At 39.0% G+C, this 21,501-nt stretch overlaps 1 protein-coding gene and 1 long non-coding RNA gene across 7 annotated transcripts in view; one reads left to right on the top strand and one right to left on the bottom strand.

Moving 5' to 3' along the window:
* TET2 (tet methylcytosine dioxygenase 2) overlaps positions 1 to 21,501 on the bottom strand; it is a 118,408-nt gene that overhangs the window by 84,020 nt on the left and 12,887 nt on the right. The window lies entirely within an intron of this gene.
* LOC139044750 (uncharacterized) lies at positions 5 to 20,208 on the top strand. The gene is made up of 2 exons (XR_011501810.1): positions 5 to 14,557; positions 14,723 to 20,208. It is a non-coding gene; the product is annotated as an uncharacterized lncRNA (long non-coding RNA).

Here is a 21,501-nt window from a genome sequence, read left to right as displayed (position 1 = left end):
AAGAGACACAGAGTTCGAACATTTTTAAGTTAGCAAAAAGGAACAAGGCACCTACATCTGTTACGAAAGCTATTACGTAGAGTTTAAAAGAGTTTTGATGCCCATAATTGGATATTTCCACTACACCTGTTAAAAAATTCAGGGGTAGAGGATCTTTCTCAAAGCAATCAAAGTCCCAAATGCAGCATAACAACACTGTCTGATATTTGTGGAGCTCTTGGCCTTGCCCGGGCATCTCTGCCTGCATCAGGTCCTCATGTCTCAACCGTGGTGGTCAATCAGCTGGGACCTGCCGGCTTACACTACTCCACCTGCTGCACCCGACAGTCCTCAAACTTGGTTGTATCAGGACGGCCTGGGTGTGAAGTGGAGGCCTCGTGCTCAGAGATTCTGATTTGTGGGCTGAAATGAAACCTTATTCCCCAGGGGACTCTAAGGTGTGGCCAGGATTGAGAATAATTAGCTTAAGCCCTTGCGTTTGTTGACGTGTAGCACTAACGACTCATAGATAGTGAAGGTTTCCTTAGAACATATTGTATCAAGGCGATTGCCAAGTGCTATGGAAAAGGTAAAGCCTCATAACATGTGGGGCTGTGTTGGGGCTTTCATTTAGCTGGCGAGACTGGACACATCCCTTAAAAAGATCTAGGAGATACATACTTTATAATAAACAACCAAAGTAAGGCTTCACCAAAGATGCAGTGAAAATCTTGGAGGCTACAAAAAGTAGAGATGACCATGCACTGAAATAAGGGAGAAAGTTTCATGCATGAGGAGCTCAGAAGACTGAGCTCTAAGGGCAAGGTGAAATTCAGAGGGAGGGGAAGGGGAGGGAGCACTCTTTTCAGGCAAAGACAGCTGCAGGAGCATCACGGCAAACAGAGGGAGGCTAACAAGCCCTTTCTGCCTGAAGGATTTCTATAAAGGAGCATGAGGAGAAGAGGCAGATTTGAGCCAGAATGTAAAGAGTATTGGTCAAATGCAAATGAGTTGGGCCGTTTTCGGGAATATCTGGAAATAGTATCTGGAATAGTGTTGGAAGCTGTTGAGGACTCACGTCCCGAGGGGTCTCAGTAAATCTACTGGTTTCTTAGTAAATGCCAGACACTGCGCCACACGCTCTATGTATGTTACCTCATTTAATACAAACATCTGGTGAGATGATTATTATTATTCACATTTTGCAGAGTTGGAAGGGGGGGTCACTTAATTTTCTCAAAGTTACAGAGCTAGAAATAGTAAGCTGAGCCTAGGGCATGCTGTTTCATGAGCATGGCATCCTAAAAGTCATGTCTGAAGATTCAGGGTTTTTAAAAATTAAGATATAATTCACACATCATAAAATCCATTCTTTCAAAGTATACAATTCTGTGGGTCTCTGTATATTCAAAAACTTGTGCTAGTATTGCCACTATCAAATTTCAGAGCAATTTCATCACTCCCAAAATAAATCCAGTACCCATTAGGAGTCAGTGCCTCATGCATCTTTCTTTCAGAGAATTCCTTTCTACCTCTATGGATTTGCCTAGTCTGGATATTTCAAATAAATGAAACCATGTGAAATTTGGCTTTTCTTGTCTGCTTTCTTTCATTTAGCATGTTGTCAAGCTTCATCTATGTTTTCGTGTGTATCAGTAGTCCGTTCCTCTTTTTACAGCTGAGTAATATTCCACTGTATAGATACATAAAACTTTCGTCATCTATTGTGATGGATATTTGGGTTATTTTTACTTTTTGGCTATTATAAATAATGCTGCTATGAACATTCATTTATAAGTCTTTTTACATTGTGGTGAAATATATGTAACATAAAATTTACCATTTTAACCATATTTTAAGTGTACAGTTCTGTGGCATTAAGCACATCCATACTGCTGTGTAACCATCACCACCACCCATCTCTAAAACTTTTTCATCTTTTCAGACTGAAACTCTGTGCCCATTAAACAGCAACTCCCCATTCTCCCCTCCCCCAGGTCCCCGGCAAACACTATTCTACTTTTTGTCTCTACGAATTTGACTATTCTAGCTAACTCATATAAACAGAATCATATAATATTTGTCCTTTTGTGTCTGTTGTATTTCACTCAGCCTATGTCTTCCAGCTTCATCCATGTTGAAACGTGTCACAATTTCCTTCCTTTTCAAGGCTGAGTAGTATTCCATTGTATGTATACACCACACTTTGTTTATCCGTTCATTGATTGATGGACATGTGGGTTGCTTCTACCTTTAGGCTATTGTGAATAAAGCTGTTTTGAACATGAGTGTTCATTATGTATAAGTTTTCATGTGGACATATGTTTTCAATTCTCCTGGGAATGGAATTCCTAGGAGGTGAATTGCTGAGTCAAATGGTAATTCTATGTTTAATCTTTTGAGAAACTGCCAAAACTGTTGTGCAAAGTGGCTATGCTCTTTTACATTTCCATCAGTAATATATGAGGGTTCCAATTTTTCCACATCCTCGACAACACTTGTTATTGTCTGTTTTTTATTGTACAGCCATCATAAGAAGTATGAAGTAACAGAAGTTTTGGTGTGACAAATTATGACTTGCAAGTTATGGGCTTATTGCAGTAGTTCAGAAGGAAAGTGAGAAGAGTCTGAACAGGAGGGTGGCAGAGGAAATGAAGTAAAATGATCAGGCAGGGAAATATCACCGATTGAGAAATGGGAGATACTAATAACTCTCTCGATGTAGAGAGAAAAGAAAGACTCAATTATAGTAATAAAGCTTTGCATCTGGTTGCCTGGAAGAATGATAGTTATTAATCAGAGAAATAGACAATTCTAGGAAGGAATCTGAAATGACAAAATAAATTCTTGACATGATGTATTTGAGGAATCTATGTATTCCAAATGAATAGTTATCAGGCAGGCAAAGTTCAGGAGGTCGGGGTTGGAGACAATGAAAGATCTCGTGTGTTTAGAAGCATTGGTAAGACTAGAAGAGGGTCAGTGTCCGGATACACTTGGAGTCCTAAGCCTGGGTTAGCATCTTAGGGACACACTGAGGAAGGCAGACCAGCAGAACTGTACACTCACCTTCCTGTCTTCCCTCCAAAACAGTAAAACAAAACTTGAATAGTGAAAACATATTCTTTCCACTCAGAGTTTTAAGAGAATGTTGGCTGTAAGGCCCTTGATTGGTAGCAGATCTTTAGACTTTGGGACGACCAGGAGAGTGGTGCCCATGCCTCACTGTGGTCTGAGCAGGCTTAGAGGGACTGCCCTGGAAGCTGGCCCAGGACGGGGAGTCCGGAGGAAACAGTGTCACCTCAGGCAGATATCTGGTCGGCTGGGAACCAAGCTGGCAGACTACTCAGGAGAAAGACAAACTTCCAGTTTTCTATCACTCAAGCAGCCCTGCAACGAGAATAAGCCATCCCCAGCCAATAACTTGTACACCCGCAAGAGACCGCCGTCTCCTGTTAGAACACAGCTCCTCAGTGGTCAGTGACCCTGGCTTTGTTCAGTTTGGGAAAATCCTCAGTCTGATAACATTCAGGAATCAGTACAATGATAACTCATGTGCTTGCTACCTGCTTTGGAAGAGAAGCTTAGTGACACTAGGAACTAGAATGAAAGCTTAGGGGCACATTTAAATATTCTCACTCGCACATGCTTCTACATTTTTAACTGAATGAAATAAACCTCACGGTCAAAGCTGCAATCTTTCTGAGGATAATGTGATGCCAACATAGATTTTTCTTTGTTTCCCTAAATTGAAGCCTTTTCTGGTAATGTTTTATCTTCTTCAACTATTCATTGTGCTTTAATAGGACAGTATCCACATTCTGCAATATTTTCCAGATTGTAGATGAAAAAATAACACTAACAACAAAAATGGCTAAGATTTATTAAATGCCTTCTTGGCCATTCTATCTTCAAACCCTACCAGTCATGACCTTGGCACACCTTGTGGGCACAGGGCTGCCTGAGCCCATGGTTCCTCCAACATACATCAGGGCTCCACTGGTCCACGGGAGACTCAGTGAAGAAAAAAATCCCACTTTAGTGAAGGTAGATTATTCTATATTTCAAACCCTAGAAGATGACACTTTCCCTCAAAGACAAAACTTCTCTCTACAGCCAGTCACTCCTCCTATAAGCATGTGTTCATAAATCCAGGCTGTGTATCGTACATAGAAATCTTTCTTTGGGGCCTTAAATAAATTCTGCTCTCAGTGGATGGATCCATCACTGATCAGAAGTCACTGAATACTTCTGGCCCAAACGGGACCATGTTCCTCCTGCGGGATCTGGTCCTTCCTCCCCCTCCGTGCGGCCGGCCCACCCTCCCTGAGCCCCTCTCCACAGCTCCCCAGCAGGAGGTGCCTCCTGGCAGCCCGGCTGCAGCCTCGGCTGCCTCCCTGCTTCGTGTGCTCCTCCTCCAGGTCCAAATGGGGTCAGGCTGCAGTTCACACAACAGCAGGTTCCTGACCTCAGCGAGACATGCCCGCAAATTAGCTCTCCTCCCACTTCTCTCTGTCCCTCTCTCTCTCTCTCTCACGTACACACACAAGACCTGTTTCTGCAAGTAAATGCTCCCAGCTGCCCGGTGCCTGAAGGCAAGTGCTGTTTCAGAACGTCAGCTACCTGGCAGCAACGGCCGTCCTACTAGTACTCAAAAAAGTCTGTACACAGGAGTTAAAGCTCTAAGAAGAAAACTAAAGGACGTCCCCTGTGTATTTACTCCCTGCTTTTCCTGACACAGACCAAGTGGAGACTCCAAAGAAAATTCAGTAAGTGTGTACAGAACAAATTCCACTAAGAGAAAAACAAATATACGCCAAACCAGGTTGTTTCTAATCAACAATCTTTATAGAACGAGAGCTGCCAAGCAAAGCTGAAGTACCAGGCAGCAGTTACAAGCCGTTTGGCAGAGTATGTCCACTGCACAAAGAAATTATTTAAGAACTACACACAGGAATGAGGAGGTGCAGGTATAAATTCACTGGGCATTGTGTGTGGATTATCAAACCAAATTACATACCTTCCAGAAACAAACAAACAAAAAATTATGAGGGAATATTTTTAAAAACCACGACAGAAAACCCACATTAGAAAAAACATTGAGTAAAAATAAAGCAGAAAAACCATATATAAGCTCCTGCGTCTGAAACACAAGGCATTTCTCTGACTCTCCGAGGCTGTGAGCACTTGACCTCTTTGCTCAGAGGCTGGGCTGTTACAAAGCAAAGGAGGTGTGCCCAACACTCAACTCCAAACAGCCAGCAGACGATATGGTTTATTTTCATCCACGAAAACAGGAAACAAAATTCTCTACAACAATTCCTAATGCCCAGACACTTTGGGGATCCCTTCTAGAAACTCCACCTAGTAGAGGAGAGGACAGGCTGAAGAAGAGTACATGCACTGACATTAATGGTACATCTGCTTTTTCCTTTTTCTCCACACAAGGAATTGTAGGTATGGACGATTACATTTATAAGGTTGACTGCAGGACAGAAATTCTACTGGGAGCTAGGTTTTGAGTTGAACCTCAGAAGAAACTGCTCTCCCATAACTCTCATAAACCCATGAGCAAACTAAGGAAGCAGGCAGGTAGAGAAGATAACCAAGCTACAAGCCCACCTCAGGCTCTAATTCTGACGCTAACCCTCCATAACAGCGTGATGTGGAGCTGCTCACGAAGGGTTCTGAGGACTGCAGCAGTCTACCAAACGTGGGGCTGTGCCATCTCTGTTCCAAATGAGGCTTAAGCCTTTATGATCCTATGACTTAGATACCGTCCAATTTGATACAGATGGAACAAATACATACATAGGAAAAAGAAGTATTGTACAAATGAACAAGGTGTAAAACATGAGCAAAAACGTATTGGTAGAATTATCCCAATTTAAATACACTTACATGATGATAAAACTTTATGATGAGTAATCCTTCAATTGCAATATGTAACTGTAACTGATAGTCACAATGCTCACTATTGATTCCAAAGAAATTTTTACAGCATATATTCTACTCCTTTAGATTTGGAATTTCCTCTTATAAAGTGGTGTAATGGACTTTTCAGAGTAATGAGGCTCCTCCATGGTTCATTTAGACTGAATTGCTAATTACATCCATTTGTGACAGCCGTAGGTTGAGGATCAATAACCTGGTAGACTGTAAGTGCTTTTTAAAAAACTGCTTCAGATCTCAAGATTAACCTAGATATTTTTAAAATGAGTCATTTTTTCCTACTTTTTAGGAAAATTATTAGGTATATATTAAGCCCACCTTGCCATTTCTTTAAGACAGATGGAAGGTAAAAAGAATGCATTTTTAATCATTAATTATGATATAAATTATTCATAGCCCTAAGAACATCTTCACGCGAGGATGCTGTAAGTCACATGAGGTATGTGAGCTGAGGTTTAAAGCCATTAAATTAATAACATCAGTACAAACACCAAAGGATCAATGAGAAAAGTTCTGATGCTTGATGAGATGGCAAACTGCCGATAAAATGAAATCTTATCGTATACTATAAAACTGCTAACACTTGATCTATCACTATTTTTAAAAAGCAACATTACTTCAGTTATAATACTGTCTACATTTTTCATTCTAAAAATCTAAATAAGAAAATTTCATCAAATCTTATTTCCAATAAAAAGGCAAAGGAAAGAGAGTGGAAAACTCCACAAGTTTTCCCAAAATCCTAATTTTATCTTGTTCCTTAAAATGGAATATTACACTGAAAATATTTCAGAAGATATAGGAAAACTCCAGTTATATTTACCTGGATTGTTAAAGAAAAATTATCTATTTTGTAAAATTGGAAGTGTCATTAACGTGACATAAAATACTTCTATCATGAGATATTCTTAACAACAGGTTAGTAAATATCAAGACAAAATATTGATGGCCCTCTTGCCGTACACACAAGTGATAAGCAAAATACTTAACAGCTGGCAAGAGAAAGCATGGGTCCTGGTGCTGGAGGAGGGTCCTGGAGGCCACCGCCAGGCCATGCTCTGTTGTTTCAGCTGCAGGACTGCAGGGAGGTCCAGTGTGTCTTGGGCAGGTAGCCTTGGCTTAGGGCAGCAGAATTCTCCGGCCCCTTGGAAACATTTTAGTAAGCGTCAGCATGGCCACACTCACCCACACCTGCCACGCCTCAGCTCTGGCTGTTCGTGTGATTCCTGAATAAGGGCTAAATAAAGGCATTGAGTAATTGCTAAACGTCTTTGCAAATCTGTCACTTGCTATTGGAGAAAATGTAACTATTAACATTGGCAGTAGCTGGAAAGCAACATCATGGGTGAAATTTGATGGAAGAAATAAAAATGTAAGTAGGAAAGATTTTTTTAAATTTTCAAAATTATACATGAAAATTGTATTAAAATTTTTTATATTATTAAAATTATTTAAAAATTAAAATATGAGGCTAAACCTTCAAGTGAACTCAAGAATGAAAAATTTAAATCTATTTCTCCCTAAATAAAAAAGACATTAAGTATAAAAAGCTGTAAATTCAATCACACTCAAGACCAGAGAGTCATAAATAAATGAGAAATCCAAAAGATATTGTAATAACAAAATTTTGACACATTTTTCATAAAATTATCATTTTCTAATTATCATCTATAAACTAGACTTTCATATGTTAAATTTCCTGGAGATGGTGTACAAGTATTGCTACTTAGAAGCTGATTTCTTATGAACAAGCGAATCATAACATTGAAAAAATGGCAGCATAATTTAAAAATATTTGCTGGCATGTTACAGAGATGTAGGAGGTGGTCTATACAGAACTGCACATTAAAAAATGTTTTCAGTCGTTTTCTATTTGCTAGATCTTCTAGGCGGAACATACAAATCTATAGAGAGCAGGACTTCGCTGTTGTTGTTGACTGTCCTCTTGTTGAAAGAGATTAAAGTCACCTAGCAACCTCTGTGTTGTAGAGACCAAAATAAAAAGAGCTGATCATCTCCACCAGTCCTCCTAAAACGGAAGAATTCAAGCAAATGGAAAACACTATTTGTGCCGTGGTGCTTGACACACAGTGTTCATCATATGACCCAGTAAAAATCATCAAGAAATTCCCAAGAAAAAGAAACTTCTCTAAAAGCATATATATTGTGACTAAATCAAGAGTTTACAAACACAGCCACACAGAAAGACAGACAGAGACAGAAAACATACACACTCCAAAAAAGAAAATAACAAAAGTCTTGGCAAAGAGTATGCAGATCGTAGCTTGGAGAGGGGCTGAATAATGGAAGCTTTGTTAAGGGTTTTAAAACATCGTAGGCAGAAATACAAATAAGCATAATAACGATGACTTACAGAACCAGAGGCTTTATTTTTAAACTTACTTTTGTAGAGGCAAACGAGGAATGAAAATTAAAGTAGGACAGGAGGTAGTTAAGCAAGCAGTTTCAATATGGAGGCGTAAATATGAGGAATTGAGTTATAAAGAATGATAAAAGGGAAACATCAATTAGAATGTGAAACACTTTGTGACAGTGGGATAGAGAGAAGTAAGTGGTAGCAAATATTGATATTTCAGAAAGGTAAAGGATTTTTTTCTATGTCACGATATTCCGGAGTGCAAAGAATAAGCTCTGAAATAAACACACATAACTTAGCTCCCTAATAAAACAAAGAAACTATATATTTTAAAACAAAAGAGCTCAATAATTATAGAACATGTGTGCATACATTTTATACATGTGCAAGTATCAGTAGAAAAAACAGGTATGTGAAAATATGCATTTCCTCTACGCATTAACGACTGACGTTTTGGAATGTGGTGCAGTATCTTAAGACAGCGAAAGACTAAAATCACCGTTTCCAGGTCATCATTGAGCAAAATGAAGTTTGGGGAAGAAAAGGAGCCACTGATTCTGCCTTATGAGAAGGATGTCTGGGGAAAAACCCTTCATGCCAAGCTGAGTAGGGTTCACGGGCCATGGAAATCAACGCCGAGCATCCTGATTCTTCACTGACTGAGGGGACGAGAAGCTAAGTGGAAACTAACTCTTACACTCAGAGATGTGAAAGTGTCATTTCTAAGAAAGGCCAACTGTCAGCTGACCAGAGAGGCATAACCACTCTGACCTCCAAGGATGAACCAGTAACAGAGGAGGCAGGAAGCGAACAAATGCACAACCGTTCATACACGCAAGTTATTTCAGCTCAGTAGCCGTTAAAAGCCAGATACTCTGCATGGCAGAAAAATCTTTCCTTTTGGGAAAGATGAGTAACACAGAAGAACCTAATAGTGGGATAAACTTAGTCCTCACTAGGAATGCAGCTGCTTGACACCGTAGACAGTCTCACAGTGGGACGTCAATCTTCCTCGAACAAGTGCCACTCGAATGACTCAACACTCTAGGTTTACGCCAGGTCAGTGTACACAGGTCATCCCCGGAGCCATGAATGAAGTCATGCTTTATCAGAAAGCAGGTCAGAGGTGACATAAATCACCTAAGTGGAACAGCTGACTGAAAATAAGTTTCTATTATAAGCAGACATTTCCTAAATGAAGAGGACATACACCTTCATTTTTGAGGAGTGATGAGGGGAGACATCTTGCACAAACCAAGCAAGACTTTTTCATCCTGAACTCTGAGAAGAGGCCTGGAGTCTGCAGGTACATGAATTCAGCTTGTAGCTTTTGACATCCCATGGGCACAAGTCAATTAAATTGTGCCCATTGACTGCCCTCTGGACATCTCCTATGCCCTCCTCCACTCATCTTTTTATGAAGAACCAGTGCTAAGTGTTCACCGCAAATAAGGTTGTGGGTCAATTAAGGAAGAGATTAGGTTATTTTTCCTTAACCTCAGGTTGGAAAACCAGGCGTCAAAGAGGACTTGAATCGAGAGCACTATAGCTGCTGCCCATCAGAAAGAGAAGACAGGCTTTTAATACCTAGTTTATTTTCTTTGTATAAATGTAAGGGTTTTTTTCAGGTCTCCTTACATGTTTTTTAATGAACAAACTTTATATTTTATAGCAGATTTAGGTTCACTCTAAATTTTAGGGAAAAGTACAGGGATTTGTCATACACTTCCGTCCACACACATGCACAACCTCTTCCATTATCTTCCATTATCCCCACCAGCATGTGCATTTCTTTCCACTGATGAACCCGCATCCACATCATCACCCAGAGTGCGGAGTTTATATTAGGGCTCACTCTGGGGGCTGCACATCCTATGAATTTGACAGATGTAGGAAGTGGATCCATCATTGTAGTATATTACAGATTCGTTTCACTGCCCTAAAAATCCTCTGTATGCTGCCTATTCATCCCTTCCTACCCTGTAATCCCTGGAAGCCACTGATCTTTTTTGCTTTCTCCAGAGTTTTGCCTTTTCCAGAATGTCATACAATTGGAATAAAACAGTGTGTAGCTTTTACAGAATGGCTTATTTCACTTAGTAATATGCATTTAAGGTTCCACCATGTCTTTTCATAGTTTATTTCTTTTTAGTGCTGAATAATATTCCATTGTCTGAATACCATAGTTTATCCATCCATTCACCTACTGAAAGGTATCTTGGTGGCTGCCAAGTTTTGGCAATTATGAAGAAAGCTGCCATAAAACATCCCTGTGCAGGTTTTCGTGTGGACATAAGTCTTCGGCTCCTTTGGGTAAATACAAGGAGTGTGATTGCTGGATTGTATGGTAAGAGTCAGTTTACTTTTGTGAGAAACTGCCAAACTTTCTTCCAAAGTGGTTGTACCATTTTGCATTCCCACCAGTAACGAATGAAGAGTTTCTGCTGCCCCACATGCTCACTAACATTTGGTGTGCCAGTGTTTTAGCTTTTGGCCATTCTAATGGGTGTGTAGTGGAAACTCACTGTTGCTTTAATTTGCAATTCCCTAATGACATATGATATTGAATATCTTTTCATATGCTTAATTGCCATCTGAATATCTTTTTTGGTGAGGTATCTGTTTAAGTCTTTTGCCCATTTTTTAAATCAGGTTTTTCATTTTTTTATTCTTTTCTGAGTTTGAAGAGTTCTTGGCATATTTTGGACAACAGCCCTTTATCAGATGTGTCTTTTGCAAATATTTTCTCCCAGTCTGTGGCTTATATTTTCATTCTATTGACATTGACTTTAGCAGAGCAGAGATTTTTAATTTTCATTATTGCTTTCAAGGATCATGTCTTTAGTGTTGTACCTAAAGAGTCATCTTCATACCCAAGGTCACTTGGGTTTTCTCCTACATTGTCTTCTAGGAGTTTTATAGTTTTGCACTTTACATTTAGTTCTATGATCCATTTTGAGTTAATTTTTGTAAAGAGCATAAGGTCTGTGTCCAGATCCATTTTGTTGCATATGGATGTCTAATTGTCTCAGCACTATTTGTTGAAAAGATTGTCTTTGCTCCATTGTATTGCCTTCAGCCTTTGTCAAAGGTCAGTTGATGATATTTTGTGGGTCTAGTTCTGGGCTCTCTATTCTGTTCCACTGATTTGTCTATCCCTTCACCAATACCACACTATGTTGACTGTTGTGGCTTTACACTAAGATGTGAAGTTGGGTTGTGTCAGTCCTCCAACTTTGTTCTTCTCTTTGAATATTGTGTTTGGATATCGGGTTTTCTGCCCCTCCATATAAACTTTAGAATCCGTCTGTCAATATTCACAAGATAACTTGCTGGGATTTTGATTGAAATTGTGTTGGATTTATAGATCAATTTGGGAAGAATTGACATCTTCACAATATTGAGTCCTCCTATCCATGAACATGGACTATCTTTCATTTTTTAGTTCTTTTTTGATATCTTACATCAGAGTTTTGTAGTTTTCCTCCTATAGACCTTGTACATATTTTGTTAGATCTATACCTAAGTATCTTATTTTGGTAGACACTAATGTAAATGGCAATGTGTTTTCGATCTCAAATTCCACTTGTTCATTGCTGGTATATAGGAAAGTGATTGACTCATATATTAACCTTGTATCCTGCAACCTTGCTATAACTGCTTCTTAGTTGTAGGAGTTTTTTTGTGGATTGTTTCAGATTTTGTACATAGAACATCATGTCACCTGAGAGAAAAGACAGTTTTATTTCTTCCTCCTAATCTGTATACCTTTTATTGCCTTACCGCAGTAGCTGGGACTTCCAGTTCTGTGTTGAAAAGCAGTGGTGAGAGGAGACATCCTTGCCTTGATCCCGATCTTGGGGGGAAAACTTCAGGTTTCTTACCATTAAGCATGATGTTAGCTGTAGGTGTAAGTGTGACATTCACTGTATAAATCCCACTTGGTCGTAGTGTATAATTCTTTATGCATTGTGGGATTCGATTTGCTAATACTTTGTTGAGGAGTTCTGCATCTATGTTCATGAGAGAGATTGGTTTGCAGTTTTCTTTTCTTGTAATGTCTTTGTCTCGTTTTGGTCTTAGGGAAATGCTGGCCTTCTAGAGTGAGTTAGAGAGTATTCCCTCCCCTTCTCTTCTCTGAGAGAGATTGTAGAGAACTGGTATAATTTCTTCCTTAAATGTTTGGTAGAATTCACCAGTGAACCAATACGGTTATTCATATATGTTCTAAAGTTATAGAACAAATTCAGGTCCTGGGTGAAAACAGAATTAGCATGTAAAGTTCATGTTTATAATAATTTTGTCAATGTGTATGTTGACAAGGAGATGTATGATCTTTTGAAGTCATTGCTACCTACTATTAAGAAACGATATACACTATTTTTATAGGTGTGAATAAAAAGTTTTATATTTCCATGTATACATCTACCCTCAGTCAATATTTTGTTAAACTGAAATGCTGAAGAAGTCTCAAGGTTTTTCCTCACCAGTATTAATATCTGTTGAATTATAATCCTGTTTATACTTCAGTCTGTTAAGAAGAGTTCTCCTAAGGATATGAGCCTGATTTCAAAGATGTTTTAATTTACCACGTAATTATTATCTGAATAAATGGGCTTTTACATTCACTAAAGAGTAGAGAAAATAAATCAGTGAGTTTTTTGAATTTCCTAGTCTCATCAACTTGTCTTGTAGCGGATCCATCATTTTCAAAACTAGACTTTATTTCCTTTACTTAGTAAAATGACTCATTATTATCTCAAGTTTTTCAATAAGCATGAACTTTTCATACAAGATTATTCCAGGAACTTATGACTTTAGTAAATTGTACACAGTAAATAGCAATTTTATGCACATTTCCTTTAGGGATTAAAGATAGGTACACTTTTCATCCTATGTATTGGCACACAGGAGTGAACTTCCTCTTAAGAATAAAATCTATATTCTTAAGTGGTCTGAGAAGCAGGATTCTTTTTCACATCACCTATTCTCTGAAGGGATATTTAAAGTTTGGTTTATGGAAATAAGAACAAAGTAACTTTGCTCTCTGCTCTGTCAGATAAGCAATATTATTGCATAACAAGATAACAGCAGCATAGCCAACTTAGAAAAAATTGTTAATTGCCCCTATCAATTTCATTACCAAAAATGTATCATCTACTAGAACACCTTTTTTTTTTTTTTTTTTGAGGAAGATTAGCCCTGAGCTAACTACTGCCTATCCTCCTCTTTTTGCTGAGGAAGACTGCTGAGCTAACATCTATGCCCATCTTCCTCTACTTTATATGTGGGACGCTTACTACAGCATGGCTTTTGCCAAGCTGTGCCATGTCCACACCCGGGATCCGAACCGGTGAACCCTGGGCTGCCGAACAGTGGAACGTGCGAACTTAACTGCCGCGCCACCAGGCCAGCCCCTACTAGAACACTTCTGATGAATACACCTTCCCTCACTGAAAGATTTTCAAGTTTTGCAGAGTCAATCAGTTTCACATCTTAAGACCACTAATATTCTCACATTATGAGAAATACTGGAGAAAGTGTAAAGACAATCTGTAAGAAACCCTGAATTCAGTCTTCATAGTTCTGAAATGTTTCTCACAAACACACAGGCATTTGGATGTAATACTATTATTTTTCCTTAAAAGGAAATAACAAGTTTACTTACAAAATGCAATGAAACAAATATTTAACATCTGTGATATGCTACAAATAGTAATATATAATATATATATATATACTATGCTGAATTTGAAGTTCAGCGAAATTTCAGAAAATGTTATCTTGCCCAAGTCTTTCATTTTGCAGATGAGGAAATAGTAAGCCTCCTGCCCAGCATCGCATGAAAAAGTCACAGATCTCGTTTAAAGTCAATAATGCCCTTTTGCAAATATGCTCTAATCCTGTTTGGCCTGTCTGAGAAATGCATGCTACGGTCATATGAAGGAAATGATAAGACTTGGAAGAAGATTAGAAAACAGACTTCTGAAACAGGGAAAGACAAGCATATGAAAATGAATAACATAATCTGGAAGAAAGAGCCTAATCTATTTCTGTAGGTCTCTCCCCGGGTATGAATGCTGCCTTACCTTTTTCAACATCCCAGGTAGCACACTGTCTTTTCCACTGTAAATGGGCAGACATAACACTGGCAGCAAAGATGAGCATCGTTTATCAAGAAACAAGGCAGCGGAAGAGTTCACCTTGGTAGCACCAGCATAGAATATAAGGATATCAGAAGATGCCTCGGTAAGTTATACTCTTTATTTGAAGAAGATTTATTATTGTTATTATTCTCATAGTCCTGCCATTTTTAAAGAATAAAGGACTACTGGCTTCTGTTACTTGGTTATAATGGTTACATATTATTAGGTCAATAAAAGATATTAAAACTCATAAGTCAATTCTTCTCAGATTTCAGAAAGTTCTCTATATTTGGAAGAAAAGTAAAGAAAGAACTACTTTATCAATGTACTCCATTTCACTGGCATCGAGTAGAGTATTCATCATCATGGGTTTTTTATGCTACTGAATCTTTGGAATGAGAATTTTCTGAAAGTGTTGGTCACCATTCAACAAATACGGATTGTGGGTTTACAGTGTCCCAGGCACTGGGCTAGACATTGGAGATTACACTTTGAACAAAACAGAAATAGAGCTCCCATCATGGAGCTTACAAATCAAACCCAAATTCTGCTGGATTTTGAGACTTTAATAATAAAAACAATAGGCGCAGCAATAAAAATGCACTCAAAATACTATGGAGTTATTTTACCCAGTTTTAAAATGAATAAAGAAGGTATTTCAAAACCAGTGGAAAACTTGCGTATGAAGAATCATCTACTGTTTTTCACTATGAAATAAATGCCAAGGACATTCGAACTCAGAACTAAGGAACTAGTCGAATGATATTATCTCATCATGATCGTAGATACTAAGAGATACTGGAAACACTGCTCTTTCTCCTGCCCAGGAGGAAGTCGGAAGCCACACAACTGAAGAGAGGAAGCAGAAGGAAGAGCACAGGCGTGTCCATCTTTCAGGAGACCCGAGCTCCAAAAGCATATTTATAAAGCAGTTGTTTAAAACTCAAAGTAATTTTGCAAATCATGTTTACATTCTGAAGTAGCCACAAGTCTTTTAAACACACAACACAACTGAAATACTATCCTATTATAATAACATCAGAAAAGAGTACAGTTGCCAATATGCATGGTATTTTGGCTACAAATGTTTCCTCGGCCCCAGAAACTCCTGGGAGGTCTTCTCAGCTACACCATGTGGATCTGAAAGCATTATTCACCTCTGTGTGCTCAATGAATATTCTATCAACATTTCTGATATTTCTGATGGGGAGAAATAAGGAGGGAAACACTGGTAGCCTTACAGAGAAAAGCAGTAAAAGTAAAATTATATCATTGCCTCCCTTTTTTCTTTTTTTCCCCATTTTCATTTGCTCATACGTTTGCCAGATATTTACTGAGTGCTACCATGTGCAGCTGCCGTTCCATGTGCTGAGCCACACGTCAGTGACCAAGCAACATCCCCTTCTCAGAGAACTCACATCGACTGGGGGAACAGACAATAAACAAATCTTTTTAAAAAGCAGCAAAAAAAAAAAAAAAAACCCCAAGTAAATACTCTACCAGGTGATGATAAACCTTATGGAAGAAAACAAGGCGAGGTAAAGAGTGGCAGCTCCATGAGGTAGAGCAGTTAGGGACACACCCCTGAAAGAGCAAACCTCCCAGAGAGAGCAGAGGAAGGGAAGAAACAACACAGGAGGATGTCTGCAGGAAGAGCATTCCCGGAAGACGAAGCAGCAACTGCAGACCCTGGAGGAGAGGGGATGCTCCTCTTGGCGCCAGGACAGCAAGAAAGCCGTGGGGATCGGTGAGAGTGGAATCAGAAGTGGGAACAGTGGCCAGATCACCTGAGACCCTGTAGACCATGGAAAGAACTTTGGCTTTTAGTCCAAGTTAAATGGGGATCCATCGATGGTTTTAAGCAGAGGAGGGGCGTGATCTGACTTAATTTGTAAATGACCACTTGAATTTCTGGGTAAGAAGACCATGGTGAGGTGAGGGAGGTAAAGCAAAGCCAGAAGCCGGAGACCCCCTAGGAGCGTATCGCAAATTCAAGGGGGACACGAGGGTGGCGTGGAAGAGTGTGGACCTGTTGGGTGCTGGGAAGCAGTGCCATTCTGGACATATTTCAAAGGCAGAGTGAATATACTTTTTGGAGAGATGGAATATTCTTGTCTATCTGCTATTTCTACTACTCCCTCCACTCCCTGAAGTTAGAGACGTGGGGCTCTCAGAAAAAGATTACATGCTTATGGATTCTGCTTTTATTTTTAGATTGCTGGGCAATGCAAAATGATGAACTTTAAGTTTTACCTCATTTTCTTACTTTCTAGTACCTGTTACTGAGCAGCAAAATAGGTAAAAGATAGGAAGATGAACAAAGTATCTTCAAAAGTCCAGAAATCAGACAGTCAGTCAACCCTGGCTCTGACAGGATGCACCTCTGCCCTTGGGTCTGACAACCACAGTCACTGATGATGCTGTGGACTGTAGGACTGATGCTGAGAGGGGGATACTGAGGGTTGGGCAAACAGCCACACACACCAAGCTTTGAAAACTGGTCAGTAATGGACTCCAGCTCTACTGTCAGTATTTTTTAAAGGAGTGCAAATAAAGTACCAGTGAAATACCAGTATAAATTTACCAGTATAACTCCATGTATACATTATCTATGTACATATAACATACATGGTGTACACACACACACATTTTTTTAAGGTTGGTTGCCTTATTTCTTACAGACAGTTAAGATAAAACTTGACTTTTTCTTTGTTTCTCTAATTTTCCTACAAAAGTTAATAAATTCCATAGGATTTGAGCTGCAAAACATGTTGCCATTAAAAAGAATCAATCAGGGGACATAAGACGTTTTGGAAATTAAAATTCAATTGTTAACACAAAAAAATCATGAGAGTGGGGAGAACAAAATACAGAGAGAAAACAGATGGAAAATATGAGGGAATTTAATACACAAGAAAAATAAAGTGAAGAGGACAACTGTACAATTAACATGAGTTCCATAAAGAGAGAAAATTAAAAAATGGAGGAGAAGAAATAGTCGTGGTCAGAATAGAAGGACGGTCCCTACAGTGGAATACGGCGCTTGTTTCCAGCTCCTTCGGGCTCACTCAGTGCGAGAAGGTGCATTTAGAACGAGCCTTGTCTAGACACGCTGGACTGAGAGTTTCCTGTAAGCTTTTAATTTTCTGGTGGGATTTCAGAGCTGAAAAAAGATCCTAATAAACATTTAAATAAGAAAAAAGTTATCTAAAAAAGATGGAATCAAATTTGTATCGGATATCTCATAAACAACACTAGATGAAAGATAGCAATATATTAATGTCTCCCAAGTTCTGAGGGAAAATTACTTTGACCCCAGGATTATGTACACAATAATTTACAATTAACTCTGAGAAAAAATTTAAGGCATTTTGGACATGCAAGGACTCAGTTTGCCTCCTACACACCATTTCTAAAACAAACAAACAAACAAAAAGACCTTGGGATGTTTGCCAGTAAAAAGATTTAAATACAGAGAAAGATATGGGGCTACGGTAATAGTGGGCCTAATCAGGAGAATAATGAAAAGAAGAAAAAAATCAGAGAGCACAGAGAAGAGCGACTTTAAGAAGAAGGTACATTGCATTCGCCAAAGGGCATAACTAACAAATTTGAAAAATCACCGTGAAATGATGAAAACATATGTTTCTTCTACCAAGAAGAACAAAAGAGATTAGAATTTTCAAGAAAAATTAAAAGTTCACAGGAAAGTCTAAATCCAAATGTGAAAGAAGCTAAAATATGGCACAATTTTGAAGAATTAAAGGAATTTAAGAAAACAGAATCCATTTTACCTTGATGCTTAAAATATTATCCTTGGAACAAACCAAGTTTCAGTGCTATGGGATCATTTTTTCCTCCTCTGTATGTTCAACCGTACCACTTGGTATCATAGTTGATTCTATTTATTATAACCACAACATTGTAAATGCTGCTTTGTGTTTTCAATTAGCCTTGAGCAACAAACACAGGAGAAATAGCTCTAGATACAGAACAGAATATAAATATTATAAACTGAGCAATACAGAATAATGGTATGGAATACAGAAGTTGGCAGAAGGCAGGGGAGAAAAAGTAGATGGAAATGAGGAACACTAATTTTCGCATCTTACATGGGGGGGACTCAGGAAGGTATGCTCTGACATGGATAATTTTGAAAATTGAATGTGTTATTGAAGGAGAGAAAAATAAAGACATACCTCTGATTGTATTATTTTAAATCATTTTTTTCCGTTGTTACCATGTACCTGTAGTTTTTGAAAAGTCCCTGTAGAAACTAACCAATCAAACATCTCCCTTTTGCGTTTCTTATTTCCCAGAAATGATGGTTCAGACTTAGGATGGTACTCAAGAATAATTCCAACCTATATATGGCAACCAGCCTATCAGGAAGCAAGTATGTATGCATGCTGAGGGTCTCCTACGCACTGGGTTGCATGCTAATTATTGTGGGGTATTAAACAGACACGTAAGATGTGACCCTGGCTCTCAAAGAAACTTCAATCTTGATGAATGAAAGTTACTGATACATACATAGCTGATAATATTTTAAACTGTCAACTAAGTGGGAGACACTCCAAACCCTCTTTCACATGGGACCTAAACCCATGACACCACCATGTAAGGAATTTTCATTCTCATGGGAAGCTCCCGGGATTAGTACAACAAGACTATCATCTATCTTTAAGCATCTGTTCCCGTTCCTAAAAATGGGATATGAAACAGAGTAAGAATAAGTAACATCTACAATCAGTAGTAGTTTTTAAATCATACATGCTATCACTTTGTATTTCCATGGACAAGCTTGTATCCTTTCAGTGTACTTAATAATCAAAACATGATTATGAAGAGATGACACTGTGGGCTCATAATTTATATCCTCGTTGACACAATAAAAGGGATGGAAAAAATCTTTCATCTCCTGTCCCTGGAGGCATTCTTCAGAGACTATGCTGCCAGTCCCGTGTAGTCTCTGTCAGGCCCGCCTTGAGAACGCTATGCCAACTCCGGCGCTAGGGTCATGCAGGCAATTGAGGAATCCCACCTTTGGGCAGAGGGCTGGAAGCACCCTGGGAAATTCCTCACGTGACCAGTCTGTGAATCCTACAATTGCCATCTCGTTAGGATTTCCCTGATGCTTTCCTATGAGCCTCTACACTCCACAAGGGCAAGGACAATGGCTCTCTTCTTTCCTAAGACATAGATGCTCAACATCTGTTGAGGAGTGAATAAATACTCACCCAGTCATTTCAATTTTGCCAAGAAATATGCTACATGTTTTACTGATGTTAAGCCATCTGACCCTCTCAGCAGCACATGAGATAAGAATGATTAGCTGCTCCCATTTTACAGATGGGGAAGGACATGCAGAGGCTAAAGCTGCTACACTGAGGAAGAACATCCACAGCGTAAAAGAAGCAAAGGCAGGATTCAAAACCAGATCCTTCTGACTCCAAAGACCAGACTGTCCAAAGACATCTAGCTGTTTAGGAATGGACTTTGATCCATTAGATATAAGGAGCCAACGCAGATTCCTTTGGGGAAAAAATATGGCAAAATGCAGAAATAAATGGAAGAGGATGTGAAAAAAAGGTCATAGAAGTGAGAACACCCAGGAGTACAGGAGGTGGGAATGCAGGTGGTGGTATCTCATAAGCAGTTGGAAACACCTCTAGTTTGTATAGCTAGGTCTAAAATATAAAAGCACAGACATACAGGCACACACATACAGGCACACACATATACACACGTACATGTGCGCACAGATACACATGCCCGCATGAACACGCACATACATACACAGAATTAAACCCACAGTCCAGAAAAAAACTGTCAAAAATTCAAAGGAAAGTGGGTGAAAAAGTCTTTGATAATTTGTTACAAGTAGGAAAGAGAGTTCGAAACAGATCTTTAAAATGCTCATAATTTGTGATAGGGCATTTATTCACTGAAAACTCTTTATATTCTCCTTCCTTTTTTAAACATGTTTTCCTTTCACTGTTTTAGGCTCTTTTCCATGTTAAACATAGTTGCTGGTATTTACTTGAGTGAATACCACCACTTCAATATTACATATTTTCCAAAATTATCTCTCACCTTTTCTTTTCCTTTCTCATGAGTCTACCAGAGCAGACGGGTTTTTTTTTCCCATATTGTTGCAAACATAGGCTCTTAAACAGATTATAATGTTAAGCAAAGTAGTTCTATACAAACATATTTAGAGATTTTGGAAAGCATTTCTATATATAGAAGGCATGGCATATTTTAAAAAATGAAACAGAAATGATGAGTGAGAAACAATTCTAAAACAAGAGAAAATGGCAGCTCTACCTCAACTGAGAGTTCCCACACAGGTACATAGTAACATTGCTGTGATGGTTACAAGGCCATAATAGCTTCCCCAACAGCTGAGTCAGCTTGGTTACGACAGGCAGTGACACTCTCAAGAGCTTCGTCAGCCAGTCCTTGGTTACTAAAGCGCTTACTCACTTGTCCTGGTTAAAAGCTACTATTTTAAGTTCAAAGTAGAAAGCTCCTTTTGGGTGGTAACGACAGTTTAAAATAAACAATGCGGGGGTTGGGGGCCGCCTCGTTCCTGCACGGCCATGTTCCCCCCAGTTACGTTTCACTACAATCAGTGCTTTCTTATTCCGTATCAAGACCTGTGACCCAGGTCATCAAAATGAGATACAGACGGCTCCTTCTCCCCCCACGGTTACATCATGGGTGTTCAGGATTCTGGAGCAGTGTGTGTAAACACTCCAACCACGTGTGCTTGACCACATGGGAAGGCATCTGGGTGACCTGGATCCTACGCAGGAGGGAACACGCTGGCGCCAAACTTCACATCACTGAGCGGCTGTGTGTTTTTGTGTGTCACTCCTATCTGATATGGCAGCTGTCTTCTAAAAGGACCATCTAAAAGCAGTTTATACAAAGGACCCCGATGATTTTGTGCAACTTCATGATGTTTGGAAAGATGCAGGACATCAGTATTTTTTCATTTTATATTCATAGACAGAGATTTTTGCTATGGTTTGTTTAATT

The sequence above is a fragment of the Equus asinus genome, chromosome 3 (assembly GCF_041296235.1).
Source record: "Equus asinus isolate D_3611 breed Donkey chromosome 3, EquAss-T2T_v2, whole genome shotgun sequence".
In the NCBI taxonomy this organism is placed as follows: Eukaryota; Metazoa; Chordata; class Mammalia; order Perissodactyla; family Equidae; genus Equus; species Equus asinus.
This window is presented reverse-complemented; position numbering and strand designations above follow the sequence as displayed.